This window comes from Triticum aestivum, chromosome 4B (assembly GCF_018294505.1).
Source record: "Triticum aestivum cultivar Chinese Spring chromosome 4B, IWGSC CS RefSeq v2.1, whole genome shotgun sequence".
Classification (NCBI taxonomy): Eukaryota; Viridiplantae; Streptophyta; class Magnoliopsida; order Poales; family Poaceae; genus Triticum; species Triticum aestivum.
Window position 1 is genome coordinate 141,693,955 of NC_057804.1, and position 3,574 is coordinate 141,697,528.

Here is a 3,574-nt window from a genome sequence, read left to right on the forward strand (position 1 = left end):
TTGGAAATGTGAGCAATTTACCAAATAATTTTGCTAACGGAAATACTAGATAAAGCATGACTAAAATAGCAAATATAAAGCAAGTCATGCAATCTGACAGAGAGAAGGTAAACATCGTCTGCATATATGAACTTGAGTTAAACACATCTAGAACAGACACTAGATGAAGTTGCTTATACGACATAGAACCTAACATACGTAGGGCAGAAACTAGAGCCAAGAACTGTAGCAGGACTTGTAACAGAAAGGATAAAAACACGTAGGGCACAGCAGCAGCAGAAGCGTTGGACTTGGGGTCGGTGTCCTCGCCTGCCATGTCGTCGAGGAGGTCGTCGACGTCGGGGAAGTAGTCGTCGGAGTTTGGGGCGTCCGTGACGAAGAAGTCAGTAGTCGCGCAGAGCGCTCCCCAAAAACCTTATCACCCTTCTCCCGTACAGGACTCAAAAGGTGCGATTTCGGAGGCCTACTGTCCCGACTCGCGGTGCACGCCGCAAGCCGGGATGAGGAAGACAGCAGCAGCGCAGAGATTGGAACTGTGTGGCGAGAGGAAGAGGACCTTCTGATGTGTCTCTCTAGAGAGGAGCGACCTCTCTTATATAGGCACAGGAGAGGGACGCGAACAGACTGCAACGGGAGGTGAAGCAACGGAGGGAGACGAAGTGAATAGGCAGCACGCGAAGAGGTGCGCCGTTCGTATTCATTATCCACTACCGTAAAAACTTTTCAGCTCCCAAGTGACCTTTCGTATACCCGTAGTGCGTGGCAAAAATTAGACATCGGCTCGGCTCATTCCCGCAACCCGTGGCTCGTCGTGACGAGGCGAGGCGTGGCATGGCAAGGCGGGCGACTGAGGAGGAGCGTGCGTGGATGACCCTCTTGTTCTCATGCTCATACAAGTAGGGAAAGAACCTCCCTTATAAGGAGGTCCAACTCCCACTAAATTAGCAATGTGGGACTAAATTTTAGTAGTATCTCTTGCCTTGCACAAATGGGCTGAGTGGTCCTCTAGAATTTATTAGGAATTTCTGAAACAGTTATTGGGCTGCCCAAAATAGACTAAATTCCAGCAATCCCCCACTAGATCCCAGAGGCACACAGAAATTTGCCTTTGGTTCCAAAACACTGTTTTATATACCGGTACTGCAGTGGAGACTGTTAAGTTGAACTTCCACCTAGAACTCTATACTACACTAGTAAGCAACTTGAACAGTGGACTGGGCCTTGAACTGCAAGTTTTCTGCGAATCTAGCTTCACATAAAGCCTTAACCGATACGTGGCTATCGTGGGTCTTCCCCGCGGGTGAAGCTTATGCGTCATACTCCGTGACCTTTCATGAGTTTAATAGAGAAAACCCTACTCTCATAGATTGCGACGTTTGACAATCAGGCTCATATAGGTGTGTTCTTCAAAAGATGTTCTGCAGGACAAAATCTCTGCTTCAAAGAGCCACTTAGAACACATTAAGATATACATCAACCTGCCATGCCGATCAGGAGAGTATTGCATCTTCATGGAGTGGTATTTTAAACAGTAAGGATACTCTCCTCCCAGTTGACCAACAGCTTGTCTTCCACATCTAATTCACGGGATCTCCGATCACAAAGAATAGGTTACCACTGTGAACAACTCATATTGTGGGTCTCATACCCATCTCCCTCGATGCATTATCTATCACATTACATGATAGACCCTTAGTGAAAGGATCTGCCAGATTTTTAGACGTTTGGATATAATCCAATGCAATAACTCCAGAGTTTCTCATTTTTCTGACAGACTTTAACCTTCTCTGAACGTGTCTTGATGACTTCATGTTATCCTTTGAGCTTCTCACTTTAGTGATCACAGTTTGATTGTCACAGTTCATAAGGATACCCGGTATAGGTTTCTCAACTACCGGCAAGTCATTCAAGAGCCGACGAAGCCAATCTGCTTCGATCGTAGTTGTATCTAGTGCTGTGAGTTCTGCTTCCATTGTTGACCTCGTTAAGATGGTCTGCTTGCAAGACTTCCAAGAAATAGCGCTATCTCCATGAGTGAATACATATCTGCTCGTGGCCTTTATCTCATCAGCATCTGAGATCCAGTTTGAGTCACTATACCCTTCAAGCACCTTTGGGTGCCCGGTGTAGTGAATTCCATAATTTGCAGTACCTTTCAAATAACGGAAAACTCTCTCTAGAGCTTTCCAATGCACATCTCCTGGTTTTGAGACAAAGCGGCTCAGCTTGCTAACAGCAAAAGAGATGTCAGGTCTTGTAGCACTGGCTAAGTACATAAGCGAGCCAATGATCTGAGAATATTTCAATTGGTCTCTAGCAATTCTTCGATTCTTTCGAAGCAACACACTAGCATCATATGGTGTTGGAGATGGCTTGCAGTCACTGTAGCCAAAGCGACTCAAGATCTTTTCCACATAGTGGGATTGAAGCAATGTAATCCCACCATCATCGTCTCTCAACAACTTGATGTTCAGAATGACATCAGCCACTCCTAAATCCTTCATCTCAAAACAGCGAGATAGGAAATCCTTGACCTCCTTTATAACATTCAGATTTGTTCCGAAAATCAGTATGTCATCAACATACAAGCAAAGCATAACTCCCTCGCCCCCACCATGACGATAGTACACACATTTGTCAGCTTCGTTCACAACAAAGCCTGCATTTGTTAAAGTTCTTTCGAACTTCTCATGCCACTGTTTGGGTGCTTGCTTGAGTCCATACAAAGACTTCAGCAACTTGCACACTTTCCCTTCCTGACCATCTATTACAAACCCATCTGGTTGTTCCATATAAATTTCCTCATCCAACTCTCCATTTAGGAAAGCAGTCTTAACATCCATTTGATGAACGAGAAGACCATGTGAGGCAGCTAGTGAAAGTAGAACTCGAATAGTGGCCAGTCGAGCCACATGTGAGTAAGTATCAAAGAAGTCTTCACCTTCCTTTTGGGTATAACCCTTAGCCACGAGCCGAGCCTTGTACTTTTTGATAGTACCATCAGGCCTAAGCTTCTTCTTGAATACCCATTTGCATCCTATAGGTTTGCACCCATAAGGATGATCAGTTATCTCCCAAGTTTCATTCGCCAAGATGGAATCCATCTCGCTACGAACTGCTTCCTTCCAGTAGTCAGCATCTTCAGATGCATAGGCCTGTGAAATAGAACTTGGAGTTTCATCTATGAGATACACAAGAAAATCATCACCAAAGGACTTTGCAGTCCTCTGTCTCTTGCTCCTAATAGGAACTTCATTGTTCTCCTCCACGGGACTTTCAAAGTGTTCCATCGAAATAGCAGGTTCGGTAATTGTAATTGGTTCCTGATTCGATGAACTAGGCATCTCCTGATTAGATGAGGTAGCCATATCCTTCATGGGAAAGATATCTTCAAAGAAAGTCGCATCATTCGACTCCATGATCGTACCGACATGCATGTCAGATACCTCAGATTTTACAACCAAGAATTTATAGCCAATGCTATGAAAAGCATATCCCAGGAAAACACAATCCATAGTCTTTGGTCCAAGCTTCCGCTTCTTTGGAATTGGAACATTGACTTTCGCCAAACAAC